Below are 23,954 nucleotides of genomic sequence, written 5' to 3'. Positions count from 1 at the left end.
AGAATGAGAAAATTTATGCTTCTACTTTTGCTCCTGTTACTGTCACTGAACTAACCGCACTGAAAAGACTAGAATTAGATGAGAGACACTTGCATGATAAAAAGGAGCTATCATATAATGTTTTCTATCGCTTGCTAACAGAATATGTTGAAACTATGGATGCGAAAGATTGTTATGTGTGTACACAGATACCGACATCGGTAACGGAAGGGGTGACTTATCATCACATGCCTCTTACATATGGGATTACATGTAGTATAGTAACTTCTAGATTTTATGGTCAAACCAACATACAGTATTTTTACTCAAATTATGATGTTACCTTTGCATATGTTCCTATAATCACGCAGCTAAGCCAGATTGCTAAAGATTGGGATGCTAAAATAATGAGAGAATTTTTCGAGCCAATGCTACCTTTTGAAACAGCTCACGCTCATAGGGAAAATCTTACCTGCTCCCTCTCTGCAGTAGAAATAAGCTTTTTAGATCGCACAGATGATAGAAGGGCACAAATGAATGCAAAATTAGAAAAGGAACTACATAAGAGGACTTCAGTAGATAATTATGCTTTTGCTGCAATAAAGACACAAGGGAGAATAGCTTTAGATGCTTGGCATGTAGGGAAATTTTGTATATATAGAGGTGAATCTTATTATGACAACATTTTTGTAGGAGCGAGTGAATGTAAACATACGTTTATCTTTAAGGCCAAATGGACATTCATGCTGAACGGACTTGACCCTGTCGTACCAGGTGTATATTACATTTGTGGGCATAATGCCTATTATCGTCTTCCAAAAGGATGGTGGGGGAGATGTTATTTGGGTATAGTGTTCCCAAAGGTTTATCAACTGGATGACCTATCGATGATTCCAAAGACATCTGGGTCCCATCGTATCCAGAAAAGAGAGACCGCAGCTGCTGTGGTAGGAGATATATTTGGAGCCATGATTCCTTCATTGGGAGTTGTGTTGAATTCCATCAAAATAAGAAAGTTGTCTACTATAGTGGATAACATGTTGACAAAGTTTTCAGGTGCTATAATCCTGATAGATGCTGAACTTGCAGCGGAAAGAGCTATGACTCTTCAAAACAGACTTGCCTTAGACATTCTTTTAGCAAAGGATGGCGGCGTTTGCAAAATGCTTGGTGCACGACACTGTTGCACGTATATACCAGATAATAGTGTGAAGATTAAAACAATGCTTGCTAATCTAACAAAAGAGAGTGCAGACTTGAAGGAATTGAAAGAACCAGGAGTGTGGGAGAAGGTTGGAAAGGGACTTGCTTCAGTGGGAAATTGGCTTGGTGGCATTTGGAATGGAATATTGCTAAAAATAATACAGGGAATTCTAATAGTTCTAATTTGCATCTTTGGAATTTGGGGAATAAAAAGAGGAATAATAATGATCATGGAAAGAATTAAAAGAAGGAAGGAAGAGAAAATGATGAAAAGAATGGCAGAAGAATACAAAGCAAGGACAAGGGGAACTAAAAGGCAGAGAGAACTGACAGAATTTTAATGGAATAAAATTTGTGGGAATAGTTTTGTGTGATGACAAGTAGTCATCAGAGGAGGGATTGATGAAGCTGAAATGAAGGTTTTACATTTATTAGCGCATAAACGTAGTACTGCAATAATCGAGTGTGACTTTAATCGAACTAAATAAAGATTGTACGGGGACAAATGTGCCCTTAGAGTAGTTTGCCAACATTTATAAGCGTGCTTCATATAACGTGATGTATTAGAATTGTACTAGTTTGACATAATCGTAAACGTGTGCCATGATTTGCTTGTTAGAAATGCTTTAGCTTAGCATAACTTTAGTGGAGGCTTTGGCCTAGTTGCCTTGTCTCACGATTTAGATGCTCGTATTTTTCCAATGTGCTAATGAAACGTGTATTCTTGTTTGAAGCTGTACTTTTCCAGTGAGATCGTTCACATGCTTATCTTAAGGTTTCGTGCCAGCCTGGCATTTTCTTCTTCACTCCAAGGTCAATCTGCAGGTGCAGACAATGGACGCTCTGAAAGTGAGTTAATTGGTAAAATATGTTGCAACTTACGTTCCCGACTCCAAGGATAATGTATGCTTAGGTAAAAGCTTGAGAACTGTTGTTTTTGATTTGACAATTTGAAGCTAACCTATGAACCCTCCAATGGAAGACCCTACTGGATTTGAACTGTTGTCTATTTAAACCAGGTGCACAAGGAAGAAAACGGCCATTACCTATCGGACATTATTGCCGATCTTCTACGATGCCAATTGATGTTCGATGCCATTTTGAGAGATTTTGATGCTTTCTCTAATCGAGAGAAAGAGACTTTAAGAAATTCTCGCCCTAGAGACTTTAACTTTGATTTGACCCTTTGCATGAAGTATTAGTTTTATCTTGCCGCTGTGAGGCAATTGCCCCGTCCACCCTGCCCCTTTGCCCCGTCCCATGCTGATCGAATCCGGTACCTGTGAGACGAAGACTTCCTTGAATGCTGATTGAATTTGGTAAATATGAAAGGAAAATTGTACAATTGCATTGTGTTTTCTTTTTAGGTAACCAACTGCTGATTTTTGATAAGGGCCCTAGTTAGGAGTTTTCTAAATTAATGTTGCTAAATTGTTTTTGCATGAAGACCCACATGCTGATGCTAATTTGAGGTTAGATGAGGATTCATTTGATGCACGATGCAATTTGAGACCTTGTTATGCTGACTAAATGTATGCAATTAGCCCATTACAGATTGTAGTTTTAGTGGTTTGCGTTGCCATCATAGAAGGCATTGTTATTCAAATGCTGCATAGATTGCATCTGTTTCGCCGTTATGGACAGCTATTAATGTTCATTTACATATATCATTTGGTGTTGAGACACATCTACATTGTGCTAGCTTTGTTAATATAGGAAAATAAATTCATTAACTTTGCATAAACTGGTGTGGTTATTCATGACCGAAAGGTCATGGTTTCGCCGAAATGTATTCTGGATTAATTGTGAAGTGTTATGTTGATCAGGGTATTGCTTATGTTCGTTATTGATTATCGATTATTGATTTTGATTGATTACTCCCGGGTAAGGAGAGTCCCACTTGGTCAAAAGATTCATCGACCCAAGAGCGTCCAAACACAGGTAAATTATTAGGCTGGAAACGTTCTGTCAGATCCAACACAATGAAATATCTGCTTTGTTTCAACTTGGGCTCCTTACGGACTTAGATGACTTACCCTGCCCTTGTGATAATGTTTCTTGTCAATCAATGTTTAATTTTACCTTCTTTTGCACATTTTATGTAAGATATACCAGATTTTATCTGATTCCGTTTTTAAAAAAGAATTGCCAAACTATGGATCAGTGTATGCCCGCTTTTAGATTTTTATTGTTGTTATGCAACGAACGAAGCTGTTTTGCACACTGGGGCGTTTTTTTAGGGTAGAGCCTGCGTTGCATGCGCTCGCGCATGCGTATCGCAGCGAGACGCTTTAGTTATTAGAAAAGGGCTCGGAGCCCTGTCAATGTCACTGTCGGTGTGTTTGATTGGTTCGTGGGCTTGCCTAGTAAAATCTGCTTGCTTTCATTAGTGGAAGGCATGCACACGTCATGCCTTTTCCGGTGGTTAGCCCTCCTCGAGCGCAGCGACCAAGTACAGAAAACATGCGAGGCTCGCTGTTTTCTGTCGGATCGTGGACTACTTTTTCTCTATTTTCCTAGTGCGATTTCGCTTGTCAGAAGTCGAGCGCTTTACACAGTTAATTTAACTTTTTCGGATTACGTACACAAAAGCACTTTTGCCGATAGATGAAAAGTCGGGTTAGGAGTTTACAACGCGATCAGCTCTAACATGAGCAAACGCGAGACCCGTTGCATTGCAAATGCTTGTTTAAATCTGCTGTTCGAGCCTGTAGGTCTGCTTTTGGCTTCTGATCCTCAATTATCTTAGTCATTGTATCTTACTATTCTTCTATTTTATGAATTGTACAGTGATTGTTTTATTGTAAGTCGCTTGTATGGACATTTATATGCTTCCGACTAAAGCTCAGTAAAGAAAGAAGGAATAACCAAAGTGGTCAGGGATCCTAGGAAAATGAATCCCACTGTGCAAGTTGGTTGCTGTTAGGAATACCACATTGCAGGAAATGGGAAAAATGCCCCAGAAACTACAAACTGGGTGAATGGAAATGTTTTGGCAGAGAAGAGGTGAAGTCAACAGGAAGTGTTAAATAACTGCCATCAAATGCATTTGTTTTTACAAATATCATAAAATAAGTTGGCAACACGTAACAGAAGCAACAGTAAAGCTGTTTCGAATTAATTGGGCACAGATTGACTGTATTTTAATGTCGCTTGTGGGTGGGTTTATATGCCAATCATAGAGCTCTACGTTGCTGTGTATGAGGCTAGTAAGGTAACTCTGGAAGTTGTCATTTGCTGTAGAGTTCTATGTTTACCCTTTAGGCATAGCCATTAAATAGCACACGGTTGATTGATGCTTCTGTTTTAAGCTATTACTTATGACAGATTTCTATTTTTTGTGAGATGCATCAGTGGGCTAACACAAGTGCTGAAATAATTTGTTTTGCATTTTGTGTTATATTATCGATTGATAATTACACACATGTTCCTGATGTTCCTACAGAACACACTTTTTACCAAAGTTTCCATTTATGTTGTCTGTTTAGAAACCGACCTTGTGTGCTTCATTATGTAGTGCCACTTTAGGTTTGTCAGTCTTCACACAATCCATGTGCATGCTTGCCCTTTGTTGTACTGCAATATAGTTGCATCTTACAGGCTTAGATCAGTTTTACAATTGCTGTTGCATACCTCAGAACCGGTTTGGCGTGGTCCTCCTTTCAAATGTCCTTCCAGACTGCTCTCCAGATACAGCCTTTGTGTAATGATGCTTCTCCCAGCAGAATAGTCCCCATCCACAAAAGAGGCACAAAGAGGTGAGAGGGTTCAGCACTGAAAGTGTGATAACAAATAGAAAAGGCTTCACCTAAAGGGCCCCCTTCATCTTGCACAAGTAAATCTGCAGCTCCACTCCTCTTCTATACCATTCACTAAATGGCAGTGATTCTTGAAGTCTAAACAGCAGCCCCTTGCTAACAAAGGCTTCATTGAAATTCTAAAGGAAACCAAGGGCCAGATGTAGCAAAGGATTTGCGCGTCGCAAACGGCGAAAATCGCCGTTTGCGAGGCGCAAATGCCTCTTTGCTATGCAGAAATGCATATTGCGAGTCGGGACCGACTCGCAATATGCATTTCAGAATCGCAAATAGGAAGGGGTGTTCCCTTCCTATTTGCGATTCGGAGTGGCATGCAATACCATTTGCGACCGCATATGCGGTCGCAAAGGGTGTCGCAGTTACCATCCACTTCAAGTGGATGGTAACCCACTCGCAAATTGGAAGGGGTCCCCATGGGACCCCTTCCCCTTTGCGAATGGACCCAATACTATTTTTTCAGGGCAGGTAGTGGTCCAAGGGACCACTACCTGCCCTGAAAAAATACCGAAACTAAAGGTTTCGGATTTTTTTTTAAGTGCAGCTCGTTTTCCTTTAAGGAAAACGGGCTACACTTAAAAAAAAAAAAACTGCTTTATTTATAAGCAGTCACGAACATGGAGGTCTGCTGACTACAGCAGGCCTCCATGTTTGCGAGTGCCCATAGTTGCTATGGGGCCGCAATTTGCGACCCACCTCATTAATATTAATGAGGTGGGTCTTTGCGACCCCATACCGACTCGCAGACGGTGTCTGAGACACCGTTTTGCCTACCAATTTGCGAGTTGCAAATTGCGAGTCGGAAGGACTCGCAATTTGCAACTCGCAAATTGGATTTTTGCTACATCTGGCCCCTAGTCACCATCTGCCATACCTCAATGGCTGAATCTCCACCTTCCAGCCGCAGAAGTGCAGGCAATACACTTCCACTGCCTGTGGAAGATGTATTTGCCCTTCATTTCATTCCATCCCAATCCACACACACCCTAACGGCTCCCAATTCGTGTTTGTAATTAATACTGTGACCTAGCTTGAGGATGAAGGTCAGAAGTAATGTGCTCCAGCATCTTCAATATTTGCATTTGTTTTCTGTGTATTGTTTTTTACACTGCATTGATTTTGAGTTTACAGCTTCCTTTGAGTTCTGTCTAAAGCTCTTGAAATGTTGCTATCTATGCACTCAGCCATTATTTTTCACTTTCAATCCTTGAGCTCATCACCTGACTTGGCTTGAGCAGGAGTCTAGATGTAGCTTAGTAGCGGACAGACAATATGCCTGATTCTAGTGCATATTAATAATACCTAAGATAGCACTATATTCACATTCACACTAATGTTTGTTTCTTTCTACATCCTTGCATCCTCAAATTGCATAATATTCCAAAAAACAATCCTCTATATCCCTAAACTCTGGCAGGAAAAACTGACTTTTAGTCACATTATCCTATTGTTGCCTCTCATTCTTATCTCAAAATTGCCCCCTCCTTCCTTACCATCACCTGCAAGCCTTCTCTCTCTGAACACAATTTACTCAGCCAAATGCATGTTTGCCTTAATCTCTATCATTCTATTTTTGCAAACAGGCCACAACTCATTAAAAAGATCACAACCTCTCCTCCTCCTCCCTTGCAATATAGCAATACCTAACCTCCACCATCTAATCTATTATTCTTACCAGACTTGTGCCTGTGGCACATACCCCCTACTAATGAACACAAATGACTCCTATTTAATCCACCATGAAAAAACCATGGAATGGTTTACTAGGGCACACAAGACAAACCATACTGAACTAATGACTCAGTCTGGGTTCCGGAGCTGCATGCTGCCTGGCATAAAGTGCTTCAACACCTCTTCAGGGGAAGGAATATAAGTGCAATTACAGCCAGTAACAAAGGCTAAGAATAGTTATTGATTTAAAAACATGTCTCCAAAACGTTGTAAATCTCATCAAACTGGGTTCTTACACGTATAATGTGGATCAAAATATTCCAGACTGACTGCGGTGAATGAAAAGGATCAATCATCATACAGAGCAAAGTTCACTTTAGTGACCAATTGAAAAGACTGATTGGAAGAGCACAATGATTGATTAGGAGAATATCACTCAAATTAAGAAGCTAGAAAATCAAGGGTCTTTTGGTGCATTGTTTTATGTACAGTTGTTATAACTTTGTAACAGACTATAAATGAGAAGCCAGCGAAGAGATCTGAGCGCTAGGAAAAGGTGGTCACAACTTGAGAGCTTTGAGAACTACCAGGTAGCAGCATTCAACCCTAGCTGAAGGTGATAGAAATTCTTCTCTGTAGGGGCCATTTGGATTGAACAAGAACAGTATAACCGGAACTACATAAGTGCATTTATCACAGGAATGTGTAGACGTCTTTCAATCAAGAGAAGTATTATTTGAAGGATTGTCAATTGTGTGAAGCAGGTTTTAGTAACTTCTGCCACCTAGATGTCCAAAGGCAGACTGAATGGAATATAGATGCCCAGATTATGAACTACTTTGGCAGAATGAGGTGGTGGATATGTAGCCCTGAGCCAGACATCACTGCTCCAACCAGAAACTTCTGGGGTGGTACTCAGGAGGTCCATTTTGGTCAGATTAAGCTTGAGGAAGTTAGTTGGCATTGGCCACTAAGTGATGGCCAGGCACTGCCAAAGTCTCCACTTCCTAACTGTTTCTTCTATGTGAGCAACGTGATAGGCCAAATATGAGCTTGATGTTAGGTAAGCAAGAAAAGAAACTGAGGCCACGTCATGATTCTGTAATTTGGCACAGGGCCGCATGCACATTTTAAATAGAAAAATGGAAAGAATCGACTTCTATGGGACACCAGAGCTCATTTCCCTGACTTCTGAGGAAAAAGGCAACAGTTTGTTCTCGTACAGCAAAGAAGGACTTTAGCCAATAAATGACAATGCAAGTGAAACCAACTTTACCCAGGCCTTGATCAAGATTATATGGTTAATGGTGTTGAACTCAATGGGCTGAGTCATTAGGAAAAGACATTTGCATAGTGATGACATCTGGTGCTCAGACAATTATGTTTGGAATCTCAGATGATGACTCAGCATCACAATGACCTAACGCCTAGTTTTACTCTGACGAATGGCAAGGGGTGGAAATCGGCTATCTCACCAGGAATCTTAGTTGCCTAGTTGTAAAGTTTCAGGTCCAGAAAATCTAGAATGGTCCCTTTTCTCTGTGGTAGAGCCTGTAACATTGGTGGAAACACAGGTGTGGACTGCTGAGTTCTTTATCTCTTTCAACATGGCTTTTGCACTCTACTCTTTTTCTACATCCAGCCTCTTCATGTTCTTTAACTTAATTGAATGCGTGTTCACTTGATGTGCCTTGCAAGTCACTTTTGAAGGGTCTGTTTTGTCCAGGATTGAAGGATGTGGGAAATTTTTTATTTTTATCATTGGCATTCCCAGTCTCAGGAACATCTCTGGAATTTGACTTTGAAAAGAGACCTCTTAGTATGCTAGGAGATGCTGCATAGGGTAGACTGAGGTTTCAAGCTTGCCTCCTTGAAGGTAATCATATTACATGCGTAGGGGCATCTAAATGATAATCTATTTTCAAAAAGACCCTCTTGTTACCAGTAACCACAACTGCATCATCCCCGAACTGTAGGCCACAGTTCACCTAGTTAATTTGTCACACATTGATCTAGTGTTGACAGAATCATGCTTCTTGAAATTTAGTGGCAAATAGCACTAGAACTAAAAAGCCACAATGACATAAAAATCTTATTGCCAGAAAAAACAATTCTTGGTTGGAGCCATTCTTTTGGTAGCATCTCAGGCTTCTAAATATTAGGCTGAAGTTACATAGTAGCATAGGTGCTGTAAGTGGGATGGTGCTGGAGATGTTGCAGCTTCCCAAAATAACCATGCTGGTGGTCGGAATGTGAATGAGCAGTAAATATGCACTTTGCATTTTGGTTTTATCTTATCACATTTGCTGTGCTTTAAAGACAAGTCAAATGTCAGGAAATGTTTTCTGACAAATTACTGTGGACACTGGTGTTTACTTTTCTGTCTCTGACTGCAAAATAAGAGAGTTTTGCAAAGTTAGCTATCTGACAATCTTGTTGGAGTACAGGGATGTGAAATGAAAAACGGTAGTATGTCAGATATTTTCTAACACACAACAAAATGTAAACACCTGTATATGAACTTCACAGACATTTCAATTCAGAGGTGTGATGATGGAAACAGAGGGGCATATTTATACTCTGTTGGCACCGAATTAGAGTCATTTTTTTAACTTTAATTTGGTGCAAAACTAACTCCATATTTATACTTTGGCGCTAGACCTGTCTAGCGCCAAATGTACGGAGTTAAAGTAACTTTTTGGAAGTGGAAACCTACCTTGCCTTAATGAGATGCAAGGTAGGCGTTCCCGTGCAAGAAATGACTCTATGGCCTTAACGCCATATTTATACTCCTGTGCAAAAATGGTGCACGGGAGGGAGGAGGGGTAAAAAATGGTGCAAAGCTTCCTTTGCCCCATTTTTTAACTCCTGCGTCAGGGCAGGTGTTAGGGGACCTGTAGACCTATTTCCAGGTGTCCTCCCCAGTCCCCAGGGACACTCCCCCCCCACACCAGAGGGACTGGGAAGAATGGGGGACCCCATCCCAGGTAAGTATTGCATTATGTTTTTTAAGTGCCATAGGGGGCCTAGAAATGGGCCCCCCTTACATGGGACTGGGTGCAATGGCCATGCCCAGGGGGTCCTGGCCCTTTTTGCTGGCCATTAGGGTGGTGGGCATGACTCCTGTCTTTTAGAAGACATGAGTAGTGTGGTATGGATGGTTTTGCATCAGAAAATGACTATAGGCAGGTTAGAGTCATTTTTTTTTTACTCTAACCTGCCTAATGACATTTTTTGGTGCAAAACCCCCTTCTTCCATACCTCCAACCCCACCTGACTAATGTCAGTTTCTTTTACGCTAGCTTACCCTTTGCACCGGCTCGCACCATTCCATAAATATGGTGCCCAGCTGGTGCACAGAAATGGTGCAAGCTGGTGCTAAACTTTATGGTGCAAAACTGCCTTAGTGAAGTTTTGCACCAAAAAGTATAAATCAGGGCCAAAGAGTTTAATAGGATCAAAACAAATGAAGACTCTTTACTTGGTGATGTGCAAATGATAAATATTTGCTGAAATCCTATTTCGACACATTATTGCTTGTGCGCTAAATAGTTTTATTAATAAAGCTGCATGTCAGTGAGAAATTTGTGATCATTTTAATGGAAAATGTGCTGTTTGTAAATGACAGGAATTGATTTGCAACATTGTACTCCAAAGTGCACCACGTGCTACATAGCATGCTTTTACCAAGCTCCTGATGAACGGGTGTGGCTCCTTTGCTGTACTTGCTTTTTGTGTAACTCTTGGATTTTTAACAGTCTCTATGACATCAATGATGTCAGAATGAAGGCAGCACTTCCACTCTGAAAACTGTTCCAGCGCCTCTGCATGGTAGACGTTTGATCTGCAGTGTTTGAAAGGCTGGACTAGAATCTCAAGGCAGCGAGCAGACCTCAAGTCAACAAGACTGGAGCAGGAAACGATATACTCTTGAAGCACCATGGCCGCAGCAAAATGTGTGGGTTTCAATACGAAGGGGTGGGGCATGGAAAAGATCCTGGGGCATTTAACGAAATGAGTCAGAGGAGCAGACAGGAAGAGAATGAGGCATAACTCGAGTATTGATTAATACAGGCCTGACAGAAGGAACATCTGACAGGAAGAGGCAGACTGAAAAGGAGAAAGTAACCCTGATCCCGTAGATAACTTAAATCTTTCAATTCTAAGAGCAAAACAGAGTGGACCGTGTATTTTGCCTTCAAATCAAATCAAATCATAAATATTTATAAAGCGCGCTACTCACCTGTGCGGGTCTCAAGGCGCTAGGGGGATGGGGGTTACTGCTGCTCGAAGAGCCAGGTCTTGAGTTGCCTCCGGAATGCAGAGTGGTCCTGGGTGGTCCTGAGGTTGGTGGGGAGGGAATTCCATGTCTTGGCCGCCAGGAAGGAGAAGGACCTCCCACCTGCCGTGGTGCGGCGGATGCGAGGAACGGCGGCGAGAGCGAGGTTGGCGGAGCGAAGTTGACGGGTGGGTGTGTAAAAGCTGAGGCGGCGGTTGAGGTATTCGGGTCCCTTGTTGTGGAGGGCTTTTTGTGCGTGGGTGAGGAGACGGAAGGTGATCCTTTTGTTGACGGGAAGCCAGTGCAGGTGTCTCAGGTGGGCGGAGATGTGGCTGGTGCGGGGTATGTTGAGGATAAGGTGGGCGGAGGCGTTTTGAATTCGTTGAAGACGTTTCTGGAGTCTAGCGGTGGTTCCTGCGTATAGGGTGTTGCCGTAGTCCAGGCGGCTCGTGACGAGGGTGTGGGTCACGGTCTTTCTGGTGTCGGCGGGGATCCAACGGAAGATCTTTCGGAGCATGTGGAGGGTGAGGAAGCAGGCGGATGATACGGCGTTGACTTGTTTGGTCATGGTGAGAAGTGGGTCCAGGATGAAGCCGAGGTTGCATGCGTGGTCTGAGGGGGTTGGTGCGGTGCCAAGGGCCGTGGGCCACCAGGAGTCGTCCCAGGCGGTCGGGGTGTTTCCGAGGATGAGGACTTCCGTTTTGTCTGAGTTCAGTTTCAGACGGCTGAGTTTCATCCAATCTGCGACGTCTTTCATTCCATCTTGCAGGTTGGTCTTGGCGCTGGTGGGGTCCTTGGTGAGGGAGAGTATCAGCTGAGTGTCGTCGGCGTAGGAGGTGATGATGATGCTGTGCTTGCGTACGATGTTGGCGAGGGGGCTCATGTAGACATTGAAGATTGCTCCAGTCTGTGCACAGAGTAAAACAAGGGGCTCTGAAAGACACTGTATTGAAATAAAAAACATCATATCTTTCGGTTTAAGAGGATCACTAAAGCTCAAAATTCGAAAATTTCAAATGGAAATATTTAAATATGTTTCTCATATTCTAAAGCTGGTCGGCCTTTTCCATACACGAAAAAGTCTGAAGACAGCTAAAGAGCTGCATTTTAACTAAAGAAGAGCATGAAAGCAAAGCAAGTTGTGAATCCTTCACCTTGATTTCAACAACACAAGGCTACTGGGTGGTATAATTGTTTTTATTTTGTTCTGTTGACTAATATTTGTTCTATCACAGTTTGTGCTACTTAACGTTCCGTTCTGTTGTATAATTATTGTAGGGATTACATTTAGGGCATTGTAACAGCATTGTCATGATATATACATGCATACCAGCACTTCCTTCATTTCATGAGCATCATGCTGCCCCAGTGATTGTCCCTGGTGCGATAGGCCACACGTGGTGTAGTTACAACCATGTGTGCAGCCACGTGGTATTTCAGCTGCAGTAGATACTCTTGGTGAAGTGTGAACAATCCGAGATTCTCTAGCACTAGCCCGACTTTAATTTATGTTTCACCTTTTACTTCTGTCTATATTCCTTCTTCATACTCTGCTGTGTACTTCGTCTGTGGTTATGACTTCGCCTGGCTGAAATGCATTTGCTTATTGTGTCCATTCAAAACTGTTTTTATTTAAAGTTTTCATTTAGGAACCAAAAAACTAAACATCAGTGCAAGCCCCGTCCAACATGCAAGATTGTGGGGCCAAGCAATGTCGTTCAAACGCATGTACTGATGGGGAACATGCATGACATTAGGGGCAATAAGACAGCCATCTGAGTAGAGAAATGTCAGGAGGAGACTGCAGCTGCATAGAATCAGCGTGAAGTGTTGGCTCAGGCCAGTTACATGGGGGGTGTACTCAAACTGGGAAAGGGAGAAAGCGATTCGGGCTCTGGGGGTGGGGGATGCCTGCCAGGGGCATTGGTGCGAAGCTGGTTTAGGGAGGAAACTACACAAGAGCTGGGATCAAAGGGTGAATATGGGATGTAGTGAATTCTCCACTGCCCTTGGTGGTAGCAGGGAAGGGCCACACCGCTGGGAAGGCCTATGGGATGGAGTCCAGAAGGGGGATTAATTGGCGGGGGTTGGCGGACGGAGGTCATGGGGATAGGTCATAGGCGAGTAGCAAAAGGTGGTCTAGACAAACGTCCCAGGCAACAGAAATTGGGCGCTTTTAGGGATGTCAGACCTCTTCATATCGTAGGGCCTCACCCTCTGCCTGCCCTGACCTTCGCGTCGTTTCCTGCCAGGCAGCCACTATGGGGGCTTGATTCACTCTCCATTGTAGTGTGAGGATATGTTTGGCGAACATGCTCTTACCTTTTCTACACTTGAAAATGCCTAGGGTGCAGGCTTCCGTTGTGCTAATGCCAGAGAGTTCTGTGACCTCACGGAGTGTGGTATGTATCCATTGCCAATATGCGGTGAGAGCTGTACACTGACATATGCTGCATGTCTGCAAACTGCACTCTGCAGCGGGGGCAGCTAAGGTGTGCAGTAGGGAAATAGTGATTGAGTTGCTCTGGCACCAGGTAGGCCCTGTGCAGAATTGTGAACTGTATGCTTTTGAAGCATTCTGTTCCATTCATACTACCATGAAAAATACAAAAAGGTGATGGATGGAATGCTTCAATTAATCTCAGCCTCTGTTAATCTCTCTGGACCTCATCCCAGTCAATCATTTCCCCCCACAAAGCCACCTCAGATCATGCAAATCAGTCTCATTCCTGCTCTAACCATCCAATTGGAAAAATCCAGCCTTAACCACCAAGCCAGCTATGAGTGGTACACAAGCAACCCAAGACCAGTTTCAGCCTATTCAAGCCCTTTCAGTTGGATGCAGCTTGATCCCAGTGGTACAGTGAGCCTGGGACTGGGCATATCCATCAAACTCAGGGTGTGACAATAAAAAATGAATAAAAGTGACTGATGGAAAGCCTGAAATCATCTCAGCCACATGTAATTACACGGACTGCATTCCAGCCCATTGTTTTTTGCCCACCATCAAATTAGACCCAGCATAAGTAAATCAGTCTTGGCCCTGCTCCAAAAGGGACAGCCCAACCTGAACCGCCAAGCCTGGTCCTTTCTGACCCAGCAACCATGCAACCCAAGAACAGCTTCAGTCTATTTAGGCCTCTTCAGTTCAGTGCCGCGTAGTTCCAGTGGCACAGTGAGCACGGGATCCACATCTGGTCAGACTCATCACAGTGGGGGCATGACAACGAAAAATTAAAAAAAGTGGATGGAATGCTTGAATTAATTTCAGCCACAATTCATTCCAGTCCATCATCCTTAGTGCTGCTCCAAGAGGAAAAGTCAATCCCAAACTGCAAGGCCAGGTCCTATGTTAACAAGAACTGGCAACATGGGGTTGTTTGTGGTTTACTCAGGAAGGGGCCTCACCTGGCAGATAAGATGGACTGTTCCCTTGAGGGGAAGGTTCTGTTTTTAATTGCATAAGGTGGATCTTTGTCTAGAGAGCCATGGTTAGTGAAAAATGATGGACTGGAATGCAGCTTGGAGCGATTGCCAGTGGCTGAGATTAATTAATGCATTCCACCCATCACCTTGTTTTTATTGTAGTTGACACCTTATGCGCAATGAGTTCATTAAGAAAAGTATGGGAACTGTGATCCTCGGTGCAATGGGGTCGTGGTCAGTGGGCAAGGGGGAGGCATCAACGTTGTGACTAAAAAGAACAAAACATTTAGGGGCATATTTATACTCCGTTTGCGCCGAAATTGCGTCGTTTTTTTTGACGCAATTTCGACGCAAAACTAACGCAAACTAACGCCATATTTATACTATGGCGTTAGAGGCGAATAGCGCCAAAGTTCCCGGAATGTGCGTCATTTTTTAGCGTGAACCCCTTCCTTGCGTTAATGATATGCAAGGGAGGCGTTCCCGTCTAAAAAATGACTCCCAGGCCTTTACGTGGTATTTATACTCCCGGGCAAAAGAGACGCCCGGGAGTGGGCGTTGCTAAAAACGGCGCATTTGCGCCGCTTTTTAACGCCTGGGTCAGGCATGGCGTTAAGGGACAAGTGGGCTCAAAATGAGCCCAGATTGCCCTCCCCTGCCCCCAGGGACCCCCCCTGCCACCCTTGCCCACCCCAGGAGGACACCCAAGGCTGGACGGACCCACCCCAGGGACATTCAGGTGAGTATTTTTTTTATTTTTTTTTAATAATTTTTGGTGGCATAGGGGGGCCTGATTTGTGCCCCCCTACATGCCACTATGCCCAATGACCATGCCCAGGGGACAGAAGTCCCCTGGGCATGGCCATTGGGCAAGGGGGCATGACTCCTATCTTTACAATGATAGGAGTCATGTTGATGGGGGATGGGCGTCGAAAATAAATGGCGCAAGTCGGGTTACGACGATTTTTTCGACGTAACCTGACTTGCCCCATTTTAAGACGCCCATGCGCCATTTTCCCCCTACGCCGGCGCTGCCTGGTGTACGTGGTTTTTCTCGCGCACACCAGGCAGCGCCGGTCTGCTTGCGCCGGCTAACGCCATTCAATAAATACGGCGCCCGCATGGCGCTGCAGAATGGCGTTAGCCGGCGCAAAACTTTTTGACGCTAAACTGCGTTAGCGCAGTTTAGCGTCAAAAAGTATAAATATGGGCCTTAGTGACTATTTTGTTGTTTTTTTACCTTAAGATATCTGCACGGAAAATAACACCTTAAATAAAAATAAAAAAATGGAAATTAAACTACCCGATGAGCAATGCAGTACTGTATGTAACATTGTGAATCCTCTGTTGATGCTATCACTGCAGATATCTATGTGCGTTTAAAAAGAGAGCCACAAAATTGAATCCTGGTTGGTGCAGTGGGGAATGGTGACTTGTGTGTTTTTAGTGCCAGGAGGTCCAAGCCTGTAACAAAAAGCACTCCAAATACGTAAGTCATTATTTTAGAATTGCACAGTATAAAACAGACAGGTGCAAAATGCATGAAAATATTTAGGTTTAAGATTGCTGCAAACATTTTGAATAAGTGTACATTGAAAGAACACATTCCACAGCTCAGATGTAACACCCCTACAATACCTCTCAAAAAGAACACATCTTTGTCATCACAAGCTTCAAGTGAACTCCATCAACTAAAGACAACACCGGCTTCCAAGTAGGTTTTACTTTTGCAGATTAACCAATTGCACACATTTACATGTCTCTGTAACAGCAGGACCCTGCTAAGAAGTCTGGTTTCTTATTTAGCTCTCTGTTACTCACTGGCTTCGAAGCACAGGAGACTCCCTCCCTTCCAATTTAACTCAGGCATCTCAATTGTCAGAATTAAACATCCTGGGGTGGATTTTTTTGTTAAAAAAAAGTAGGGGAACTGTTTTTGTTAAATTAAAGAAGAAGAGGACGTTGCGCCCCACAGATCCCTCCCACTTTGACCTCTGGCTATGGAAATGGCCAGTTGTGGGTCATGTGCTCATTGTACCACAGGACTCAAGTGACATCCAACTGACAAGCCCCAAATAGGTTGAAACTAGTCTGGGTTGCTTGTGGTTCCTTCTGAAAGGGTCTGGACTGGAATGCGGCCCGAGTGATCGCCAGCGGTTGAGACTAATTCAAGCATTCCACCCATCACCTTGATGTTGTAGTTGATGCCCTAAGTGCACCAGGTATGCCCAGACTTGGATCCCCTCCATACTGTCAAATAGGACTTAAGATACACTGTTCTGATGAGCCCAAAATAGGGTAAACACAGTCTGGGGTTGCTTGTGGTCCCTTTCGGATGGGGCATTGACTGAAAGTTCTGGACTGCTTATTCCCACGAGGAGCTGGGTAAGTATTGATCTGCAGAAGGACAGCCTTCGACTAGAGTGGCATAATGGGTGAAACATGAGGGACTAGAATGTGACGTGAGTGATTGGCAGTGGTCAAGATTAATTCAAGCATTCCATCTGTCTTGTTGTTGTTGCAATTCTCTATCAAATGACATTCTAGCATACCACATTACTCATATAGTTGCTGCAGTTGAGCTGTCTCTAACAGCATATATTGGGTAGAGACCTTTAAGTATGTACAAAATCTCTAAGCGAAAGGTTCTGGAGCCTTCTTGGGCCACAATGAGATGCAACTTAGAGATTTTTTTAAAATCTCCAATCAAGGGACAAGTTTTCATAGACACAGAGAGGCCAGTCAGACACATTTGCATATGTACAACCTGCCACTGAGGAAAAATATATCTGCTCCACAGAAACAAGACTCAAGACTTGCGTAAGTCTCACCATGGGAGAAGGTTCATGTGGGGTCAGATGGAGAAGAAAGCAGATTGGGAGATGGGGACAGCCATCCTGTTTTCAAATTCCCACAGGGAGAAAAAACATGTTTGAAATAACTCCTCAACCAATGTAGGCAGTTCTTGATTATGCTGCGTCCAAAATGTGTGACACAAAACAAAGCATTTCTCACGAAGACAAAAATGCAGCAACCTACTGCGGGAACGACTGCTGTGCTCTCTGTATCCTCCCAATATGGGGTAAGCATGTGGGCTGTTCTGAGCCTTGATTAATGACCACCAAACACAGTTCACTTTCCTGCCACTCTGGGGTTACTTTATACTTTTCACATCCTATTATTTTCTCTGCCTTTTGCCTTTTTCAGTAGGTAACCTTTTATCAAATTTCCTCTTTTACCCATTCCATTATCTGTTTCTTGTTTTGTCCATCCCCATTATTTAGCTGGTATTGGCATTCCTTGGTCTCATACATGGTATTGCCATTCAGATTGCTTCATGGCAACAAACCTCTAGATGATTTACTGCCAAGACTTGTCTAAGGACTTTTGACAGTGTTGATAATTGCGGAATACTGCTGCCATTTTATACTGACTCTAAGCAAACGCTGCTTGCTGCCTCCAGGGCACAGAATACAGTTATAAGGTACTGGCACTGCATTGCACTCATCATCACTTAAAAAAGTGTTTTCAGACATCTAGACATGGTTGTCATCAGATAAGTAGCATTTTTGCTTTTTCCTACACACTGAGAAACTTACTAAGAGTCTGGCAGATGTGATACTCTGTCACAAACATGGTAGATATCCTCTCCACCGTATTAAATGCACAAAGATTTGAAATCCTGTTAGCATGGGCAACCAGTATTTCTATTTGCTCGCAAGTAAGCCCTGATCAGAGAGGGTTTATGGATAGTAATCTCCCTCTCCACTAGGGCAGGTGAGTATAAAGGCAAAATGGATTTGCTTCCCACTTGTCTGCTATTTCTTCCCAGCTGTCCACACAACCGCCAGGCACAATATGGTGGGAGAGCTGGTGCCAGGAAGTGTGATCCCTTTTAATCTGCTGTCTCGCCCACCTCTACTATGTAGTAGGTAAAGGGAGAAGCAGTGAGGTACAGGCAGGTGTAAGGTACTATGACAGGGGTAAAAATACAAAGAACTTGGCAGGAGTAGAAAAATTAGAGTGTAGGTAGGTCTATGGGTATTAGGGCATATACAGTTCTTATTGTAGAGGTAAAGGGGTTCAGGTAAGGGTGGGGGTACAAAGGTATGAGGTTGAAATATAAGGGTGTAGACAGGAGAAGGGAAAAGGAAAAAGCATAGTTGAGGACGAAGGAAGCATATCGATCCGCAGAACTGGAATAAAAATTAATCAGGGATGAAAAGAAATAGTGGGCAGGGAGAGGGAGGCAGAAAGGAAGTAAAAGACAAACGAGTTGTAAACCTGGAAAAAAGACTGCATAAAGGTATTTTTACGTGAAAGGCATCCACCAGGTTGGAGTAGACTTACCTGGGAATGCTGTTCACTTGATTTTTTTTTAAGGAAACAGGTTCATTGAGAAAGTTTCTTTTGGGAAGCAGCCTAAACCACGGAAAGCGGAACAACGCTTTAATGAACAACGACCCTGTTTTCCTCTGCCTTAACCACGCATGTCGGGAACAACGAACATGCGTCGTTAAGGCAGAGGAAAACAGACTCCGGATCGGTGAGGACACAGTCAGGTAAGTGAGGCTGGGGTAATGTTGTGGGTAGTTTTAGGGGTGGGGAGTCAGGGTAGTTTGTTTTTTAGGGGTGGGTTGGGTGGTTTTAGGGGCAGGGGTCGTGGTAATTTTAGGGGTGGTGGTGGGGGGTTGGGGTAGTTTCAGGTTTTAGGGGCGGGCTTGGGGGTTGCGGTAATTTTAGGGGTAGTGGTGAGGGTTGGGGTAATTTTAGGTTTTAGGGGCGGGGTGGGAGGTCCCAGTAGTTTTAAGGGCGGGGTGAGGGGTTGGGGTATTTTAGGTTTTAGGGGCTGGTGTGAGGGGTTGGGGTGGTTTTAGGATTGAGGGGCGGAGGTGGGATGTTGCAGTAATTTTAGGGGCGGAGGAGGGGGTTGGGGTAATTTTAGGTTTTAGGGGCAGGGTGGGGTGGGGAGTCGCTGTAGTTTTAGGGGCGGGTGGGGGTTGGGGTAGTTTAGGTTTTAGGGGCGGGGTGGGGGTTAGAGTGGTTTTAGGTTTTAGGGGCAGGGTGGGGAGTCACTGTAATTTTAGGGGTGGGGGTTGGGTAGTTTAGGTTTTAGGGGTGGGGTTGGGGTTGCAGTAATTCTAGGGGTGGGGTGGGGGGTTGGGGTGGTTTTAGGTTTTAGGGCCGGGGTTGGGGGGTCACGGTAATTTTAGGGGCCGAGTGGGGGGTTGGGGTAATTTTAGGTTTATGGGGCAGGGTGGGGGGGTCGCGTTAATTTTATGGGCGGGGTGCGGGGTTGAGGTAATTTTAGGTTTTAGGGACCGGGTGAGAGGTCGCGGTAGTTTTAGGGACGGGGTGGGGGTTGGGGTAGTTTAGGTTTTAGGGGCGGGGTGGGGGTTGAGGTGTTTTTAAGTTTGAGGGGTCGCTGTAATTTTAGGGGCGGGTGGGGGGTTGGGGGTGATTTTAGGTGTTAGGGGCGGGTGGGGGGTTGCAGTAGTTTTAGGGGCGGGGTTGGGGTAGTTTAGGTTTTAGGGGCGGGGTGGCTGGTTAGGGTGGTTTTAGGTTTTAGGGGCGGGGGGTCGTTGTAATTTTAGGGGTGGTGGCGGGTGGTTGGGGTAATTTTAGGTTTTAGGGGCGGTGTGCGGGTCACAGTAATTTTAGGGGTGAGGTGGGGTTTGGGGTAGTTTAGGTTTTAGGGGCGGGGTGCGAGGTTGCGGTAATTTTAGCGGCGGGGTGGGCGGTTGGGGTAATTTTAGGTTTTGGGGGGCGTGGGGTCGCAGTAGTTTTAGGGGCAGGGTGGGTGTTGGGGTAGTTTAGGTTTTAGGGGGTGGGGTGGGAGTTGGGGTGGTTTTAGGTTTTAGGGGCGGGGTGGGGAGTCGCTGTAATTTTAATTTTAGGGGCAGGGTGTGGGGTTGGGGTAATTTTAGTTTTTAGGGGCGGGGTGGGGGGTCACAGTAGTTTTAGGGGTGGGGTGGGAGGTTGGGGTAGTTCAGGATTTAGGGGCGGGGGTTTGGGTGGTTTTAGCTTTTAGGGGCGGGGGTGAGTGGGCCGATGTAATTTTAGGGGCGGGGTGGGGGGGTTGGGGTAATTTTAGGTTTTAGGGGCGGTTTAGGGGGTTGCGGTAATTTTAGAGGTGGGATGGGGGTTGGGGTAGTTTAGGTTTTAGGGGCGGGTGGGGGGTCGCGTTAATTTTAGGAGCTGTGTTGGGGTAATTTTAGGTTTCAGGAGCGGGGTGGGGGGGTCGCAGTGGGATGGCGGTTGGGGTAGTTTAGGTTTTAGGGTCAGGGTGAGGGGTCTTGGTAATTTTAGTGATGGGGTGGGGGGCTGGGGTGGTTTTAGGTTTTGGGGTGGGGTGGGGGGTCGCAGTAATTTTAGGTGCGGGGTGTGGGGTTGGGGGTCATTTTAGGTTTTGGGGGGATGGAGGGTCGTGTTAATTTTAGGAGTGGTGTTGGGGTAATTTTAGGTTTTGGGGGTGGGGGTCGCAGTAGCTTTAGGGGCGGGTTTGGCTAGTTTAGGTTTTAGGGTCGGGGTGGGGGTTTGGGGTGGTTTTAGGTTGGAAGGGCAAGGGTTGGGGGTTTGTGGTAATTTTAGGTGCGGGTTGGGGGTTTGGGGTGATTTTAGGTTTTAGGGGCCGGTGGGGGGTCGCAGCAGTTTTAGCGGTGGGGTGGAGGGTTGGGGTAGTTTAGGTTTTAAGGGCGGGGTGGGGGTTGTGGTGGTTTTAGGTTTTAGGGGTGGGGTCACTGTAATTTTGGGTGCGGGGTAGGGTGTTCGGGTAATTTTGGGTTTTAGGGGCGGGGTCGGGTAATGGTAATTTTAGGTGTGGAGGTGGGGGTTGCGGTAATTTTAGCGGCGGGGTGGGGGGTTGGGGTGGTTTTGGGTTTTAGGGGCAGGGTTGGGGGTTGCGATAATTTTAGGGGCAGGGTGGGGGGGTTGGGCTAATTTTAGGTTTTAGGGGGCGGGGTGGGGGGTCACGGTAATTTTAAGGGCGGGTGGTGGTTGGGGTAATTTTAGGTTTTATGGGGCGGGGTGGGGGGTCGTGGTAATTTTAAGAGCGGGTGGGGGTTGGGGTAATTTTAGGTTTATGGGGCGGGGTGGGGGTTGGGGTGGTTTCAGGTGCAGGGTGGGGGTCGCTGTAATTTTAGGGGTGGGGTTGGGGTAATTTTAGGTTTTAGGGGCGGGGTTGAGGTAGTTTTAGGGGCAGGGTGGGAGGTTGGGGTAGTTTAGGCTTTAGGGGCAGGGTTGTGGTGGTGTTAGGGGGCGTGAGGTCACGGTAATTTTACGGGTGGGGGGCCAGGGGGTAGCATGCTGGAACCATGCATGCCATTCAACGCATGCCTTTACCAGGAATACCTTTACAACGAAAAATCGTTAAGGCATTCGTGGTAAAGGCATTAGTGGTAACAACGCGGTTGTTGTTCAGACCGCGTTGTTCAGGCATGCGTGGTTCCAGCATGCGTTGTTCCAGCAAGCGGGGATTGGGCCAGATCACAGGAATATGACAACAGGGAAGGACAGCAGGGCCGACAACATACTTGCAGGTGGAAAGGGAGTGGAAGACAGCAGGACAATTAGGACAGATAGTTGGACTTTGGGAGACTAGTAACGTGGACGTTTGGATTATGACAAGGAGATTTACAGTTGGAAGGTTAATAGGACATGCGGTCTAAAGTAAGGGGAGGGGGGGTGTGAGGGGTAGAGGGGTGGGGAGAGAGGTGGTAGGAAATTTGATGTCTAGTGAGGCTTTAGTTTTGTGAGGCAGAAGGCCCAGGGTATAAGTGAATGTGAGTGCACCTGTTTCCAATAAAGCGGCCATTTACGCACAACAAGCCTGTGAGATGTCCTTCTTCCCCAAATCGACGTTTTTCAACCTATGAGCAGAGACTACATTTTCAGAATCTACAGCTCCTAAAACACAATACACTGAGGTACCAGCCAGATGAAGCTGAGGTCACCCAAAAGCAGAAAAATAGGAACAAACAAGAATACATGGAGGAGGAAGTCTGCTAGGCACACACTGGTCAGTAAGATTTGAGTTCACCACCTAACACCTGGCCTTGACAGCCAACCAACCTAATTTCCTGAACAAAAATGCAGAGCAATGTCTTGTGCCAAAATTCCTAAGAAAATTTCAGGTGTGTCCATTGTTTGTGTTTTGCACCCTGATTGGACAGTGTGCTACATGCAGTGCTAGTTTATGCAGATACTGGCTTTATTAGCCTTTGATTACCATCACAAAATGCCCCCGTTAGTACCCAGGGCTAATCTCTAAGCACTCTACCTTCTCATAACCAAGCATCCTTCCCTCTTCCTCTCGCAGGTAGAATTCACACTATTTTCTGATTGGCTGGCCACGTCTATCGTTAAACCAGTTCCTTGGCGAATGTCCCTTCTATCAGTACATCCTTGTTTCGTCTAAAGTCCAACAGCACAAAGAAATGTACATTGGATTCATTAAACCGGGTGATTTAACTTCTTTCATCAGGTAAAATGAACGTTTTCTTAGTATTGTCATAGGTTACCCCTAATCCTGACAACAGCTGTGAAATAAAACCTTCAATGCTTGGTTTTGAGGTTAAGTCTGCAAAGTGAATTTACTTAAAAAAGGCAGTAACCGCAAGAAAATCAGACAGAGGTCTCCCCTGAGAGAAGCTCTCGGGGAAAAGGCAATCTCACATTCACTGGGAACGTTAGAAGCTTCTAGAAGAGGGTCGCATGATTGTATGTTTCAGTTCTCTTGCATGCAGATGTATGAATGAGATCATGAGAAACAATGGAGCCGAGAGCAGCTCTCCTTCACACCTATCTGAATATGTGGTTCACTCTTTGTTATCAAACGCACACACATTTCACGTTTTAGGTAAGAAGGCGGCGGATTTGGGGACGGGCAAGTCCGGGGTCGCGGCAGACAAGGTCAAAAAGTTGCCATACATGGGGACGGCGAAACCTTTAGGGGCCCACTTAATGTTGACTACTAAGGAGAAGATTTGGAAGCGGGAGTACGTAGAGATGCTAAAATTGCTGCATCGGGAAATCAGGGCAAAAGAGGGCTCGAAGGAGGAGGAGAATGTGCTGGCCAAGCGGCCTAAGGTGCCGGTCACTATCGAAAATTAAACGGCTGCGTTTTTGATATATGCCAGTGTCTATTGTGAGCGCTTTCCCGAAAGGGCTGTGGCGCTCTTTAAATATATGGACGTTATTCGGAAAGCGTACCTTAATTACGGTGGGTATGCCTGGGTTCAGTATGACGAGGAATTCCGGGCGAGAATGGCGGCCGACGAGGACATGAAGTGGGGCGAGATCGACTCGGATCTTTGGCAGCATACAAAGGGGCCAGCAAAATTTGATAAGACAGGGTTTTTACGGCCAGTGGCTTACCTATTACCTACCGGCCCTTTCGGGAGCGCCCCACTCAAGGTGGGGCAGGCAGTGTGGCAAAGGGAGGATCTGGGAGCAGCGCCGCCAGGACAGGCGCATGTTGGGACTACAACAAGGGTCTGTGCACCTGTGAATACTGTAAGTTTCGTCACGAATGCTCGCATTGCGCGGGACGACACGCGATCTTGCATTGTACCACCCCAGCA

The 23,954-nt window shown here is 45.2% G+C and overlaps 1 protein-coding gene across 1 annotated transcript in view; it reads right to left on the bottom strand.

The window, feature by feature from the left end:
* Positions 1–23,954, bottom strand: part of SYNPO2 (synaptopodin 2) — a 613,295-nt gene that overhangs the window by 375,361 nt on the left and 213,980 nt on the right. The gene's annotated exons all lie outside the window — the stretch shown is intronic.

The sequence above is a fragment of the Pleurodeles waltl genome, chromosome 1_1 (genome assembly GCF_031143425.1).
Source record: "Pleurodeles waltl isolate 20211129_DDA chromosome 1_1, aPleWal1.hap1.20221129, whole genome shotgun sequence".
Lineage (NCBI taxonomy): Eukaryota > Metazoa > Chordata > Amphibia > Caudata > Salamandridae > Pleurodeles > Pleurodeles waltl.
This window is presented reverse-complemented; position numbering and strand designations above follow the sequence as displayed.